The sequence below is a fragment of the Canis lupus genome, chromosome 18 (assembly GCF_003254725.2).
Source record: "Canis lupus dingo isolate Sandy chromosome 18, ASM325472v2, whole genome shotgun sequence".
NCBI classification, from domain to species: Eukaryota; Metazoa; Chordata; class Mammalia; order Carnivora; family Canidae; genus Canis; species Canis lupus.
This window is the reverse complement of record NC_064260.1, coordinates 8,735,645-8,752,587: the sequence shown is the minus strand read 5'-3', so window position 1 is coordinate 8,752,587 and position 16,943 is coordinate 8,735,645. Positions and strand designations below refer to the sequence as shown.

At 40.3% G+C, this 16,943-nt stretch overlaps 1 long non-coding RNA gene across 3 annotated transcripts in view; it reads left to right on the top strand.

Moving 5' to 3' along the window:
* The window catches only part of LOC112661442 (uncharacterized), a 70,556-nt gene that overhangs the window by 39,914 nt on the left and 13,699 nt on the right, over positions 1-16,943 (top strand). For all 3 annotated transcript variants that reach the window (XR_007403599.1, XR_007403598.1, XR_007403600.1), the window contains one exon: positions 1,102-1,181. This is a non-coding gene — a long non-coding RNA (uncharacterized LOC112661442). The remainder of the gene's footprint in view (positions 1-1,101; positions 1,182-16,943) is intronic.

Genomic DNA, 16,943 nt, shown 5'->3' with positions numbered 1-16,943 from the left:
TTTATCTCCCCTTTTCCCCTTTATCCCCAGGAGACCCCATCCTCCAGAATTCAAAGAAGAAAGTTGAACCCTTCTCACATTAAGCCTATCTTAAAAGCTGCTTTTAGAAACTCCAGTGCACACTCACACACCATTATATGTTATTTCAGGCTGGTGTAATAATAAAACTGTCAATCCTATGAATAAGAACTGTTTCTTTACTTGGATTCTTGCTCATGTTCGTGTATATTTATGTATTACTAGAAAAGCAGCATTCTTAAGATTTCTTAGATGGTTTGATAAGATATGACTCTACTTTTCCCAGCTTTTCTTATTATAAGAATCTTTAACAAGCTCTTTAAACAGTTCGCACATGCTACCTTACATTTTTATGTGATGTATAGTGGAATAATTTTTTAAAAGGATTTTAAAAAATATAAAGCTTAAATAATGAAACTATTTCTACTTGTTTTGGTAAGGAATCATTATCAATGGATACTATTTATAGGGCAGAATTTTTTTTTCATCATATATCTTTAACTTAAAATACCTCTTTATTTAGGGGTGTCATCTAGGTTTTTGTTGCTGTTAGCAAAAAAAGTTTCTGATGTTTACCAATCTAACAATTTAATGCCTAAATTCATGTGACCTGAATTAAAACAGTTTAAAATTTAAAAACATTTAAAATCATTAAATGAAGATGCTTGGCTTTACAAAGGGCAAAAGTCTTGTTTATGAGATCACAGGGAGAGCCAGCTTTTGGGCGCCCTATCCTGGTTACCAATGACTGCTTTATTGATCTTAGCTAGAAAAGTGAGCAAAGGGTAGCAGCTCCTCCTGGGTATTACAGACTAGTTCTTGTGGGAGAAAATAGCAACAAAGTGATCTCTAGCTCCCCAGAAAAATGAGAAATGATAGGGGAAAAAATGGAGACAAAAAAGAAAGGAGATATGGAATTGCAGAGAGCTGACTTAGTCTGGGTCCTCCCCCACTCCTCTACCTCCTCCACCACCTTCTCCAGGCTCTTCTCTGTCTAGCATTGTTGACCATGATGAACATTTGGAAGTCCAGTGGGACAGCAGAGCACAATGATTAGTACCTTTCCCATCCCTTTTCTTGCAGCATCCGGATGCCCTAGAGCATCGTATTCCAGTGGGCTCACAATGTGCAGGAGTTTGATGAAGCTCATCATGAAGGACAAGGTAAGTGTTACATTTACAACTAAGAGGAGGCACTGATAGCCCCAGAGGCCAGGCTATCTGCCAAAACCAGAAAGAAGGCAATGGTGTTCTAAGACACAACCAACCAAAGAATCGTACCATGTCCTTCTTATCCCTGATATTTTCCTGTAGTAGCTAACCTCTCACACTAAGAACGATGACAGAAGGAAAGGGAAAAACAGCTCCCTGTATCCTCCCCATCCTTCCTTCCTCATCAATAGGCCAGAAGCAGAGAGTGTTGGTAAAATGTGTACATATCAAGAAATAAAAACAACTGCATTCATTTTATCCAGCATTTCCACTGTTCTGGTAAGAATGAAATACATATGCACACATGAGGTATGGATTATGAATTGTGTAATTTTGGTGATTTCGTGTAGGAGTTAAATGCTCTTATATTTGCTTCTAAAACTCTCATTGCCCAATAGTAAAATTCATGTTAGTAATTAAAATTCTTAATTTTTCTTTACTCTAGAACAACATTAAGTCACAAATAAAAACAATACAACTTAAGAGAGACCATGGAAAAAAGTTTTAATGGTACTTTTTCCTATTTTTTTGAAGAAGTCCTGTATTTTCATTTTGTACTGAGCCCCACAAACTATGACTCTGGCCCTGCTTGAGAGAAAAGGAGAATGAAAAGACAGAGCTTGGCTGTGGTGGCCAGAACTGGGCCTTACCCCCAGCTTCTGTGTCATTTCAGGGTCTGGAGCCATCACTCTCTTGTCTAGCCTTGATTTCTCAGCAGCTCCTGATCTCCTTATCCAGAGAAGCCATGCTCACTTTGATGCTGGAGCACTCCCTCTATTCCTGGCTCCAATTGTAATTTAGCAGCTTCCAAAGGAACATAGAGATCTCTGGACATTTTGCATCCATCCATCCATTCATTGTGATATGCCAAGCACTCTTTTTCTTCTTCTTTTTTTTTTAAAGACATTTATTTATTTGAGAGACCATGGAATGTACATGTGTGCACATGTACACAAGCAAAGGGAGAGGCAGAGAGAAAGGGAAAGAAGCAGACTCTGCAGAGCTTGGCACAGGGCTCCATCCCACAACCTGAGACTACCACCCCAAGATGAGCCAAAATCAAGAACCAGAGGCTCAACTGACTGAGCCACCCAGGTGCCCTGCCAAGCACTCTTCTATTAAACTGCTATAGACCGAATTGTGTCCTCTTAGAATGTATATGTTGAAGCCCTAATTCCCAGTGTGATGATATTTGGAAGTGGGGCTTTTAGGAAGTAGTTAGGACCAGACAAGGTCATGAGGGTGGGATCCTCAGGGAGCTTACTTTCTCTGTCTCTGTCTCCCCACCTCTCACCCTTCCTGTCCTTTTACAAGCTCACTCGCTCTCTTTGCCACATGAGGATACAGAAAGAGGCCAGGAAGAAAGAATCACCCACCTATGCTGGCACACTGAACTCAGACTTCCTAGCCTCCAGAATTGTGAAAAATAAATTTCTGTTGTTTAAGCCACCCAGTCAACGGCAGTTTGTTATAGTGGCCCAAGCTAACTAAGACAGAAACAAATGTGGCTCCTGTTTTCTGGCAGAAATGGACATTGATGAAATGAACACAAAATTAAATACAAAATAAAATTAGAAAATGCTATAAGGAAAACCAACAGAGTGCTAAGGAAAAATATGAGGGTGACCTGATCTGGACTGGAATATCATGGAAAGACGGTGATAATGTAAAGAACAGTGCTCCAGGGAGAGGGAACATGTGTGAAAGTGGAAGGAGTTTTGTGTGAAGCAAATGGGTAGGAGGCCTGTGGAAACAGCAGGGGAGGGCATTGGTGGACTCTTCTTGCGCTCTTGTTTCTTACCTGTGGTTTCATTTTATACTTTCCGTATAACTCTATGTGATCGAGCAAGCCATAGTAAATGAAGTACAGACTAACCATAATTTCTGGACTCAAAACCACAGCACAAAATCAATGAAGTGCAAATGCCCCAAGGACTTTGACACTTTGTGTTTGATTTGCGCCAGGTCGCTTTCCTCTTGGTATATGGGTTATTGCATCATAACAGGACGGGAGCACCTTTAAAATGAGAGGCAATACAGGACCGAGTCAGGCCTCAGGCCTAACAAAGGATAGAAGCTCAATAGCCAGTATTAATACTAATAAGAAGAGGTCAGGACTGAATGTTTGACATCTAAACTTTTAACAGTCTGGGACCCATAGTTGTGCTTTTGAGCTATACCAGCCACTCAGTTTATTCTGTGTATCTTGTGTTGTTACTAAACACCAAACATTGTGCATTTAGTATCTGGATAAGCTAAATATTCTCAGGGGCTTTATGTGTCAAGTGCAAGATGAAGCTCTTCAGTCCTGCAAACTAAACCTTAAATAATCCATTTAGCTAGTCATTTAACAAATACTGACTGAATACTTATTATGTACTAGGTATCATTTTAGGTACTGGGGTAAAACATTGCGTTATCATTCCAAAAGTAGTGCCTAACTTCTGAAACGATACCATCTGATCAGTCTTGGAAACCACAACACCAGTTTTCATTACAAAACAATGGTCTTATACATGGTCATATACATGAAGACCAAGCATTGAGCCAAATTTTATACTCATTGTTTAGATCTATTTTCTGTAGATGCCTGGAATGTTTTTCTCCCATGTGCCAGCTTGGAAAACTCCTCCTCCTCCTGCAAGAATAATTTTGAGTTCTCATTTGTTCAGTTCAGACTATCTCAGTGCCCCTTAGATAAAGCACCTCTTCTTTAATCATATCAAATTATCCACTGTTCCATTATAGAATGTGTCACATTGTATTTCATAGTCTAAAAGTCACTTAGGAGCCGTACAGTGAGTGTCCCCCACGCAGCTAGTGTTTGGTGAATTAAAACTTAATAGAAAAATAGTAGTTAAATGCGTGAGTTTGTTTAGTGTTAAGATGGGTACCTTATACCTCAAGTAAATTTTTAATCCTTGAACATATGTAATCAAATTGTCTGTGAGCCTATTGCACTTGTACTCAATAGGCTACACCCAGCATCTCAGTATGAAAAAAGCAGTGGCAACAAAAGGAATCATAGAGGTTTGCAAAAGTTATTCTCAGTTTATGGAGGTTAAGTTGGATCTACTGAAACAAAATTTTGAAAAGGAACTACTAGGTTGTGTGTGTTTTTTTTTAAATTTTTATTTATCTATGATAGTCACAGAGAGAGAGAGAGAGAGAGAGAGAGGCAGAGACATAGGCAGAGGGAGAAGCAGGCTCCATGCACCGGGAGCCCAACGTGGGATTCGATCCCGGGTCTCCAGGATCGCGCCCTGGGCCAAAGGCAGGCGCCAAACCGCTGTGCCACCCAGGGATCCCCTACTAGGTTGTTTTGTAAACAAAACTTAAAATGCCTAGAAATAAAATTTTAGATTTTAAGCAATATTTTGAACCATTTAAGGAAGATTTGCAAATAAATGAAAGCCTTCAACCAAATTCAACCTGCAGAAGAGTTTTACTTTACATGTTTAAAAGAATGAATTGCACCCGAGTCTCCTTAGGTAGGGCCTGCATTCCCTTGTTTGGCCACCAACTCTACTATTCTCTGTTGCCCTGAACTCTGCATTTAAGTGACTGAAAGCATTTACATTTGAGTCTGGTCCTTGCAAGTTCCTCTCTGTCTTCAGGCAAAAAAACTGTCTCATTCTACAGAGAACTCAGCTTAACTTAAAACTGTTAAGATAATGCTATAGCTAATTATAATGAGAACAATTTTGTGGTTTGGTATAAATCAGGATTTGGAAAGAGAGGACATAGAACATACAAACAAATCCCTTCCCTGTAATGAAATATAAAACAGGAAAAAAAATCTAGATGTTAAAAGCTATAATTCTTTGAATTCCTAAAATGTTAAGAAAATCATAAGGCTTTTTAATCAATATTTTGTCTATAGCACTCACTATTGCTAAATGAAGTCATCTCTTAAAGCTGTTAAAAAAACAAAAACTCATTACAAAAATGAGTAACTTTTAGATATCTTATTGGCTTTATTTAATTATTCATGAATCAGGCACCATCTAATCTAGCAGATAGCAAAGAGCTTGGAGGCGCTATACAAAAGGAAAGACTTCTAGGCAGAAGGGAGCTGGAACAAGGTTATTATACAAGACTGAAAAGAAGATTGTTTATTACAAGGTTACCTTCTTTTAAGGGATGGCAAGGGTCTATGAGGCAGATGACCTAACTAATGCTGACTAGGTGATTCCTGATTGACTGGTTTAAGACTACATTTGTGAGAGAGCCAAAACTAATTAAGTCTTGGCTTCGTGATGTGGGGCCCACTATAACATACTTCATTTGGGGCCTGTTTTGTTTTTAACAAATCAGAACCTTGCAATAGGGTACTGCTTTGCTAGTTAAAGACAGGGTGCTAACTAGGTGGAGTAGAGCTTCATTTACCAGGAATGAAGCTCTCTCTGAGTGGGAAGTCACCTATGAGTAGTACCTAATGAAGACCAGCAAGGAGCTCTTGCAGCAGCCCAGTGTCCAAACCACACAGTGCTGATCTGGGACCTGTGCTTTCTTCCTTCCTCTTGCCTTCTCACCTGCCCAGGGGGAGTCTCTGCTCCCAATTTGCCTTCCTGGGGGATACAACACCACTGAAACTCTAAGTGTGTAGCTACATATGGTCAAGCAGCCCCTGAACCCCGGGTCTGCTCCCTCCCTCTTTCCCTCCTTTTGGCTCAGGCTTTGCTTTGGTGACCCATGTTACCCTGCTGATTCCTGACCTTGGCCTGTGTTCCATTTTTAGCCTTGCTCTTCCCAGATGGGCACCCTGCTAACTGTCATATGTTTTCAACTTCTGGTTGGTCTTATAATCTTATTTTTATGCATTGGGAAATAGGTTATACCTAGTTACTCTGTTCCTTACTATAGTAAAGCTCCATGATGGAAAAACTAGTCCAAAGATTGATACTAGAGAACTTCAGAAATAATACCAGAATACTTCAGAAATGGTACTCAGATACTTAGGAAATGACCCCAGAATATTTTAGAAATAATGCTAGAATACTTCAGAAGCATCAGGGTAACATTGGGATTATAAAAACATTCAAATACAGAATATAAACAGGATGATTTATCCACAAGAGGATCACTTTTGTACATTTTTCTGGGTAGAACTACTTGATGGTATCACCTATCGCCTACAAGGCAGGGTCATGACTTATGCCTAACTCACTGCACCTGTAATGTTCAGTTTTTATGCATGTAGTCATTCATAGAGTTGAACTCACTGATTTGAATTGAGTATACAGAACTTATTCACAGGTGGGTATCAACTAGTGGGTCTTCTACCCCTGAGGCAGTACAAAGGGTAATGCTTTCTTGTGAGAGCAGGAGAAATTCAGATGGGGTGATGAGTAGAAATAATTAAGTGGTCATGACTCTACCGTATAATTAGTTTTCCTTGAGCATGATCCTGGGTATTAGGCTGAAAGCCTAAAATTGATCGAGGAGAGTGACTCCAGAGAGCCCTAAAATCAATATCATGCAAGAAAAGTTGGGAATAGTAATAATAGCTACACTTCTTTTATTGAGCCCCCACGAAGAGTTACGAACCACACTTGACATTTTATTCATATATTACATTTTTAGACTTCATGAAAGTGCAACTAAATAGAGACTATTATGACCATTTTATGGGAAAGGAAACTTACACTTGATACAGGAACAGAGATTCACACCCATGTCTCTCTAGCATGATTCCATATGCTTCTAGCTTTACCAGGTTGCCCCAATTATATTAGCAATTTAAAAGCAGTGGCACTGGGAGTCAGGGAAGGAAAGCGTCCATCTGATTGTGATCCAAACACCAGAAAGGCAAGAAAGATAAAAATAAAGAGGAAGAAGGAAGGTAGAATAGAGGGCAAGGTAGGCATTTGGGAACAGCTTTCACAAAAATAGAAGAGCAATTAAATTGATGTCTTCCAAAATGGTCTGGACTCACACACCTACAGCCCTGGCCGCTCTGTTTTATCTCATTAAATGCCTGGTTATGGATGGGCAGGTTTGCCATCTGTTTAAATAATAATTTTCTGTTCTCCATGAACTGAGCTGCAGTGTCGAGGACAATTAAAGCGTCACTGCCATCTCTCTCGGCAGGAACTCTGATATCGCAGGGCCATCGTGCCACCACCACACTGGCATCCGCTCCCGGCTACAGTTTCACTGCTTTCCCACCTAACCTTCCCACCAGAGCTAAGCCTTCCTGGCCAAGATGCAGGCTGTACAAGTATGAACGCCCACTCAGAAAAGAACAGAAGACAGATTAGGAATAGTTCCAGCACCCTCCTTCTTGGCAACCCCAGAGTGACGGATGTGACTTCCTGTGAAATCTAATGATAAGCTATTTTCAAAAATTCAGTTTAAAATTAGTGGGCAATGATGGGGTTTGTTTGAAAAGTGACACGCTTGGAACTAGAACTGGAAAAGAAGTCAAGTGGCTGCACATCTGACAAAGGAAAGAGATCCAGGTTATAAATTCTTTGGGGACACCCTAAGAGAGGGACCAGAGTGGCAGCTGCCGCTGGAGGGGCAGAAGGAAAATCAAATCCAAACTCAGGAGTGGAGGTGCACCTCCAATTTGTGGCTTTGGAATGGGAAGGTGGGCATTTTTGTTACCTGTTTTAAGTCAGGAAAGCATCATACAGTGACAAGAAAAATAAAGGCTAATATTTATTGGGCAGTAACTGTGAACTAAGCACTGTGCTGAGTACTTTATTAATTAATCAATGCGTATGATCCTTACAACAACCCCAGGATAGAAGTATTGTCATTATGAGCATTTATGTTTTACAGATGAGTGAACTGAGGTTTAGAGTTTCACTGACTTATCTGATGTGTAAGTGAGGTGGAATTTTAATTTTAGCAGTTTTTCTTCAGATTGTTTCTGTTGGGAAACCAATAATTTATTGTCCAGACTAGAACACTTTTAGAAGTGAAATATGTTGTTCTTGGTAATTAAGCTAGTATAAGCAGCAAAAGTTGGGCCTGCCCAGAGCCAACTGCCCTGGGAAGTACAGTCAGCCTGCTCACACTGCTTCCCTGGTAAGTCAAATAAGAGGAGGAGTATATATGACAATATCTCAGAAAAGTCTCTATTTACTGTTTCCTGGTACATTGCAGCAGTCTCAATTGTGCTTTTAGCATTTAACATTTCTCAAGGATCCAGACCCCTTACGTTGTTTGCCCCATCCCAGGACCTTTCTTAAAAAAAATGTATCAAGACCCATTCAACAAGTTTTGACAACACCATGAAAGAAGAGAATACGTCTCGATCTACTTGCACGTTTCCTGAGAATTGGCACCTCACAACCCTATAGTGTGTGTATCTATATTTACATATCTATACACACTTGCATATGTGTATATATATATTTATATTTGAAATGTCCTTTTCATAAAATTTGCCACGTTGATGTTTCTCATTTCCACTATACTTCAAACACGGGTTTGGGTTGTTCAGATATATTTCAACAAATGGTCTAATGTTGATTCTTGTCACTTGTTTAGGGTTAAAGCTGAGTTTGGATTTGATTTTCCTTCTGCTATGACTGTGCCCCTAGTACATTCTACCAAAGATTTCTGTGGTCTACAGAAGAAACCCCAATATTCTAGAATGAGCATCTACTAATCCTTACAGGCAAGAAATTCATTGTGAATGAGGTCAAATGGAAGGAGGAAAAAGTATAACAGTATCATAAGCACAAACATTATTACAATTTGTATCAACAAAATATTTTAAGTGTTCTTTATTACTTAAATTCTTTTAAAAAAAATCTAAGTTCACATACATTTTGGTAAGTCTGTCTGTCTTTGCCCATGGGATACTGATGTCCAGTCAGTTCACTTTGAAATTCTTCTGTCCTGGGGCAACTACTGGATTGGATATTTTTCTTCTCTTTGAAGTGCCATCATCATAAGTTATTTCTTTCCATCATTAGATCCACTGTCGGTAAAGTGTGGTCAACGCAAAAGCCACACAAAAGGCAAGCAATGAAGAATTCAAAATTTAGAGTAATGCTTGTTTTCTGGAAATACAGTATAAGTTATTGCATTGATAGAATGGTCTGTTCCATTGCAGAGAGATGCCAGGCAGTGCATGAACTCATGACCAAGGGCAATCCTGGTACCCTAATATCTGGCATTCCATGACCCTTCAAAGTGTCCTCCCAGAGAGCTGCTCATGTGAATGGTGGAGTTCTCACAAATTGAGAGGAGTTCATTGTGGAGAACCTCAAACTGCAAGGATTATTTGTAAGATGGTTGCAACAACTAGCTTTTATGTCCTCTCAGAGCCTCAGAATGTGACTTTATTTAGAAATTGGATCATTGCAGATGTAACTAATTGAGATGAAGTCATTAGGGTGGGTGCTAATCTAGTATGACTGGTGTCTTTAGAAGAAGGGGACATTCACACACAGACACAGGTGCAGAGGGAAGATGATGCAGACACACAGGGAGAGGAGGGCTAAGAGATGCCTGAAGCAGGGATGGCAGGGATGCTACCATAGGCAAGGGGCACCTGCGGCTACCACCCCAGTGGTGCAGAGAGAGCATGGCCCTATCAACACCTTGATCTTAGGTGTCTGGACTCCAGACCTGTGAGACAATAAATGTCTATGGTTTTAAGACACTCAGTTTGTGTATTTTGTTATGATGTCCTAGGAAACTAATGCAATAGCCAATGAATATTTCAGCTCATAAATGTTGATTATAATACATGCTTTTTAAATGATGGATAAGTTCAGTTTCATAGCTAATTCTCCTTTCTGACCTCTGCTGAATCATTAATTACCATCCTGTCTCAAATAAGCTTACCTCAAGTAACCTAAGAGACAAACAGCTGGCTCTTGATTCTATTATGTGATGCCATTGTGATCCACACCAGCACCTTCAAGATGTTCTAGGAGATGGCATAAGGTGACAGTCACGAGAGTTCTGAATGGAGAAGGAAGTTTTAAAGTATGTGTTTTGCTTGTCTGATGTTATGTCAGAAAGTTGGTACTAAGAAGGCAAAATCTGAGGAGAATTTTTTTTCTATTTTTTTTTAACAAATTAGGGCAAATTTCTTGAGAAATTCTCTCAAAAAAGAAAAAAAAAAAACCCACAACTTGTGGGCCATAATGAGCTATCTCTTATGATACTAAGTAAGGCCAGTTTACTCAAAATCCTAAATACAATAGTAATAACAAAAGAAGTAGAAGACTTAATTGCTCTGGCATTTTTTGCTTCTCTCCCATCTTAGCACACCTGTTCTTGTCGACCATGTTTTATTGCATAGGAAATAAACCACAAGCAATTGTTTTTAAGTTTTTAAGCAATCCTGTGCAGGGCAAAAATATAAAACAAAAGCTGTGTGTCCCTGTGTTATTGTCTTTCACAGTGATTGCAAGCTCAACCATGAAATTATGTGATCCTTACATAGCAGAATCCAAGCCATGTCAAGTTTAGTCAGCAAACTCTAGTTGTATCTTTCACAGAGGAGGGAAGGGTGGGGATATTTAGCAGACGAAAGACAGCCACAGGCACCTGATTATCTCAGACCTGTCCGTGATTCAAAATATAAGGCTCTACCTGTGATCAATGGGGGCCACTTTAACCTTTGGTTCTCGCACCCACTGAAACCCATTTTAAAAATTCCCATTTATAATGTAAAATGAAAAATTGGCAAAGACTCAAGGGGAGTGTGATTCAAGGATGGTGTGCAAGGGAGGGTGCCCACTATCAGGAAAATCATATTTGATGTAAGCATATTTCATCTACCTCTGGATTGATATCACTTGACACAGGACATAGCAACGTATTAAGTGGCATCTCAGCCTGGGTTTTCCTTTGCTGAGACTAGATGGGGCTTGTGTGCAGGTAGTTGGTTTTTAGGGAGGTGATCCCAGGAATCAGAGAAAAGACTAAAATAAGGAAGAAAGTAAAATCAGTACAAGAGATGTTCTCAGATTGGCTACTGCTGTGGTTGACAAGGGCTTGACCCTACCAGGACTTTCTAAGGCAGCTGTTGAAATGTGGCTCAGAACTCTATTCAGGAGAGGGAAGGGCAGAGCACTGATCCTTTGCTTGCTCTTTGCCACTTATCCCACATAGGGTTGTCCTATGTGTCTTAACTCTCTTGACAATCCAGGCTGTGTATGTGTGAGTGCGACAGAGACAACCCCCCACCCCCGAATTCCCACCTCATAGCATCAGAGCAGCTCCAGGCAGAAAGCTAGGAGTATGAGGTACAGCTGAGGTGGGGTGCTGGCATGTTGTGTCTGTGTGAAGTTGTTGCCAGGGCTGTGGCAAGGGTGAGAGATGAGCTTCGAAAACAGGAGGCCCTGGGGTATCTCAGGGGTCAATGTTGGCTGTACTTTGCACTCCTCCAGTCTACTTGTGCTCTCTGTTAACCCCAAACCATTATCAAGTCTTCTAGGAGGCAGTCAGCCACATTCTACCAAAACAAAACAAAACAAAACAAAACAAAACAAAACAAAACAAAACAAAAAAACCCCATAGGTCAGGAGGTTAACACAGCAAGCTATATCTAATCAGCTGCAACTAATCATGAAACTTGCATTAATGATCACTGTGTCCCCACACTACTGGTCATTCTGGGTTTTCCTCATTCTTGCCCAACAGCAACTGATCTAGGTTGCTTTTCAGGTGGGGAGACACAGAGCTTCATCCCTAAAAGTTTCTATCTCTTGCCAGGTGCTGAGCCTGCCCAAGGTTTCTATGATTGCCCAATTAGAATTATTGATAGGCCTGGAAGCACTGAGAGGCATTTACAACAACCCCCCTGAGTTCTGGATGTGCTGCTTTAGGACCTCACTGTGTCATAGCAGCTCTTGCTGTTTATGATAATAAGGGTCATTTGCCTCTCCAGTATGGCAGTTCCTTTCTTGGTCTGCTGCTTTGTGGGCTTATGAACCCAAAATAACCAGGCACCCATCATAGCCTTAGGGTGTAGACCCCTTACTGTGTCTCCAGGTGGAAGTATCCCTCTCTGACGCCACAGAGCCTAAAATAGCAAAGATAGGAGCACACATTCCACCAATGGGACATAGGAGCCATGGAGAGAGACCAATCCTACTTCTTCTACTCCTTCAGTCCGAGTTGTTTATTCTAGGAACCCAGGTGTCTCTGGGAAAGACTGTGGCTCTATTTATTGTGTATACTTTTCATGTCATGGCAGGAGTCTTTCTCAAGGGGACTGAACTTTCCTTTAACCCAGGGGCTCTGGATCTGTGAACTGCCTTAGATCTGGAAACTGGGCAGGAAATTCCACGTTTTCATTGCAGTGCATATTCAGCCCTCTCCCCTTTAAATCTCATGGATTTATTTTTTTTCCATACCAGTCAGCTCCTTATTTGTTTTATCACTCAGAATACAATGGTCCAAGAATTACTGGTGAATTATGCAGGTGAATTTCTTGGTCCCTGCAATGATAGTTATGCCCATCTTATCTCTTTTGGTTATATGCTACCAGTTGGCCTCGGCGTTTCCAGAATCCTGACCTCTCCATTGGAACTAAGTACCCAGCATCATCTCCATTAACTATGGCCTACAAAGAGCCCCTGCTGAGCTTATTAGAGAATCCAAGAGTGGCTTCCTGTCTCACATAATAACTGTATTCTAATATTTCCCTATCCCTGAGCCTGTAGTAGTCACCATTTTCTACCACATTTTCTCTAGGCCATCAATATGTCCAATATGTCTCTCTCTCTCTCTCTCTCTCTCTCTCTTTTTTTTTTTTTTTTGAGTGTCCCAAAGGTTATTTATTTAGAAAGGTCAGCTTTGACAAAAGCTATTCCCACATTTACATAGCCACGCAGACTTCAGTTACAGCAGACAGACACATCTTTTGCAGATGCCTCACAGAAACTGCCCCCAGATGCACCGAGGCCGCCTGCATGGCGTCCTGTAGGGCACATGTCCAGCGCCTCAGGGGTAACCAGCTGCCATCTCAGTGCAGAGAGGCCAAACCTGCCTGTCAGCCCTGTGATGACATCTGAAATCCTCTGTCAGCAGCTGGTAGGGAAGAAGATAAGTCTTGGTTTCTGTGATGTTTTTGGATACGCTTGCACACTTTCCCCCAGTGCCTGGAAGCTGGTGTGGAAGCTCCCACAGCGCATTGCACAAGGTGCCCGTTCCGTGGCCAGCCTCGCCGGCAAAGGCCCCACTGCAGCCTACTTACTCCTGCTTGGCCTTTGTGATGCTCCATCTCTGTATTAGAAGAAACTCCAGGTGTCCTTAGTGGGATGTTAAACCCCAAATCACAGGAAGGCATGCACTTGTCATAATGTCTTCCTTATAAAATATTATAGTTGACTTTTTCCTATTCTGATACCTGGAGACCCATCCCCATATATATTTCCCTGGTTCCCACTATTAGATAGTAATTGAATATTGCAATTCTCTGGATGTCTGCAAGTTGTCCCAGGGAAGGAACTGTATTTCTCAGCCAGGACTGTGCAGCCACCTCTGAGAACCAAAGAGAAGAATCAAGAAATCTTGAAAAAGACAAGCAACTGGTCCATGTGAGTCTTTTCAGGGTCTCTGAGCAAGAGAAACTGTTGTATTCAAGGAAGAAGAAAGTTGCCTCTGTTGGCCTAGAATCTGAAAGTTCAATTTGGTCAGGCTCATCCATGCAAAGGTCTTAGGGTCCCACTCTTTCCCTCTCAGGGCTCCTAAGTATTGATTTTGTGTAGATGACCAATTGAAATACATTCAGTCTGCTTTTTGTTCTACTATTCTTATAATAATTAGCTCCTCAGCTTGATTTTCAACAGACTCTACCTTGTAACTACAAAAATTAAGCTATCTTAAAATGCTAGCATGGAGACCTTCTGCTTTGACAGCATATTTTGAGTTGATTAGCTATTTTGGGTTATTTTCTTTATAAAATAAAACCAGCCAACTCCACACTCTTATGATGATCTCTCCTCTAGTACCATTCAAGCACCATAGCCAAGGCTTCACCTATTAACTGTACCTTCTCTCCTTCTACCATGCTGAGAATCTTAGGAATTGTGTTGCTTATTGCAGGCCAGGAGTATCTCTAGGAGGCCTATATCAGTAATGCAGCCTTTATCACCATCTAACTTGGAAGAGATCCCAATCCAAACCCATTTTTCTCCACTTACAAATGGGCTAGTCTCATCTGAGTTCCCACAGGAAGACCCCAGAAAACAGAGCTGGAGCCATTTTAGGAAATAATTCTAGGGTGAAAGAATAAGGACTTTGGACAGTGAACCAAGGAAGGGGTTCAAACCAGTATAGAAAAGTACTCTCCTGTCAGGTACCCTGAGGGCAACCTTCCATCAGGATCCTCAGAGAACCCTTGCTGCATTTGCCTGAGAATTGCCTATCTGAATGATAGAAGATAATAGCATGTGTTGATACCTTGTACCAAGTGTCAAGAGTACTGACTACCTTACATACTCAGGCTGCTGATGTGTGGGTGCCAGGCTGTTTCTCACAAGCACCTATGCTTTGATCAAAAAGTTCAAGGCAAAACGTGAGGGATGGATGGTGCAGTGGGACTTGGTACTATCAGAAGTCTTCCATAGCAAGGGTCGAAGGAGGCGTTGGCCAGAAGGATATGAAACAGGGCACAACAGGTGTTGAATACAGGTGGTGAACCTGCATTTATTTAAGAGTTGTGTACAAGTCTCTAGGCCAGGAACCAAGGAAAGGGGAAAAAATGGAAGAACTTTCAACAGATATTCTATAGAGTAGGTTTTGGTTGTGTGTGTGTGTGTGTGTGTGTGTGTGCGCGCGCGCAAACACATATATATGTATATTACCTATACATATATATAAATATAAAACCATATGTATATATTATATATATACAAATGTATATATCCCATGACTAAAATGAAATTTTGCTGTCTTTTGCTGAAACAAAACTCACATACTATTCCCTAATAAATGTTTTGCATAGAAACAACTGAACCAGAATTTAAATGAAGTATCATGAATTCTCTGCAAATGGACTCTATCAGTAATCAAATTAAAAGACAACTATAGTTCCCATAGTACCAAATTAGAAAAAGATGACAAAAATCCTAGGTTTACTTTGTTTGCAATGTTTGAGCCAGGAAAACAGTATCAGCCTTTTTTATTATATGAAATAATACTGATTTGTCTACCTAGTCAGGGTCCATTTTCTCCTTTCTAGGCCTGAGGGTGGCCATCTGCTTCTTCCATGCTTGTGTCTAGCATTTCACACAATCTAGCATAAATTCTCTGGATTCCAGAACCGTGAAGGTGATAACTTTGCACAATGCCAAAGGGAATTACATATTTGCAAAAGCAGAAAGAATTTTATACTGTGAAATTTTGGGGGATTATTACATCATGTTATTGAATGAATTAATGTATGCAAAGCATTTAGAACAGCGCCAAGCACATAATAAGAGCTCAGTAAATGTTAGCTTTATCATGATTATGATCATGATCATCATCCTTACATGAAAGCAGTCAATTCTGACAGAATAGGGACTAGTTTAGGGGTCAGAAGACTTAGTCCGTAATCCTGATTTTATCATTTATCAGTCTGTGGCTTTGGTGTAGCCATTTAACCTCTCTGAGACTCTGTTTTTATCTCTAGAAAAAGGATAATAAATTCCATTTCACGGTGTTGGTATGAGGGTGAAATAAGATAAGTGACTTACGGAATTCAAAGTGCTATCACAGGATAGGCATTGCCAACACATTGTTGGTTCTGACCAGTTCCCTGTCACTGTTGATGCTGGTGGCCAATAGTTGGGGCCAGGACTCTGAAAATCTGCGTAACTCTACTGTTTGTTCTCACCCTCTGACTCCTGATTTCCTGTATACTATATACTTCTTTGAATTTCATTTGCTTATTTGGTTCGTCCACCTCTTCAAACAAAACTAGTATCCATGCTTTTATTTCCAGAATTCCTCCTTTTCCCATTGAAGCAATGTGAGATTTAATTTTAAATAATCCAACCAAGCAAAGGTATTATAACCTGTTTCTTTTCCTACATCCTTATTTTTTTTGCACTGTCCATATTTCCTAGACTGAGAATACAATTATTTATAATCAGAAACAATATTTAAGAAAAAGGAAATTCAAAGGCCAACATGCATTTATTCACACACATGAATTTTGAACCAGAAATTGAAAGAGTAAGTTATAAATCTCTGCAGATGAGACACCGTATCACTTTTGAATGGTGTAAATCTATAGAATGCCCAGCAAGAACGTATTATGGGCATATTTTTATTTCTATTAAAAAAAAGAAGTGGGTTTTAGAGTGAAATTTCAAAAGATATTTGGTTTATTTTCTCTATGCAATGTGTAACTAAATCAGGCAGTTTACTGCCCCGGGGATAGTCTTTTCCCTCAAGTTTTGCTCAGGTTTTTGATTGAGTTATTCAGGAATAACCCTTTTTATAAACTGTGAGATGAATGAACAGTAAATATAAGTTTGTAAAGGCTGACTGTTTTGGGTTTTGACTGTCAACACAGGAAATACAGCAGGGTGGCTACTACAGAAGATGAGAAGGCAGCTAGCAGTCCCAATGCGAAATTGTGCTTATTATAGCCTTTTTTGTGGTCTTCCTAAAAGATAACAAAATACTGCTGATTAGTTGAAATCAGCTCAAAATGAGAGCCAATGAAGACCAGGTAAGATCCAAAATTTGACAAGGCCAATGACCCAATTGAGCCTATAGCAGTTAACTAGTAAAATATTC